Raw genomic sequence first — 591 nt, forward strand, 5'->3', positions numbered from 1 at the left:
TCTCAGTCCAGTAGATCTCAGGAGATGATCACCCTGGATGATGCCTGAACAAGGATGGTGCTGTCCTTCTAGAGAAAACGGGGAGTATTGTGATCTCTAAGAGGTAAATGCCTGTATGGGTTACAGTGAAACATTACTGAGCATGCTCCTTTTGTCATACACACATATCTGCAGCTAAGGTGTGACCAAGGGCATTGAGCAATGGATAAACCTTTCACATTTATAAAGGTTCATCGTCCACCCAGGTAGTGCCATATTACAAAGGCAGAACCAGGTGGTTACCATACCTCAATCTGAAGACATTTGTGTTGGAGGCTTTGATTCCAAATAGTTATTACTTCATTTCACATCACACAACCAAAATTCCAGGAAAAATGGTCGCTCAAATGAAGCTCCTATCCCCCAAAAATCAGGGTGGACTTTGTATAAAGGGGACCCAGAATAAAGGATCCACATAAAACTTCAATGGAGTGTCAGATAAAAAATCTCAATTACTTCAACAAAACAGAAAGGATATCCGACACGTTTCAGGAGCAACAACACTTCATCAGGGTATGAGGTTTGGAGCTGAAAAACGGCTTTGGTTTTGAT

Source organism: Pyxicephalus adspersus, chromosome 3 (genome assembly GCF_032062135.1).
Source record: "Pyxicephalus adspersus chromosome 3, UCB_Pads_2.0, whole genome shotgun sequence".
Taxonomy (NCBI): Eukaryota; Metazoa; Chordata; class Amphibia; order Anura; family Pyxicephalidae; genus Pyxicephalus; species Pyxicephalus adspersus.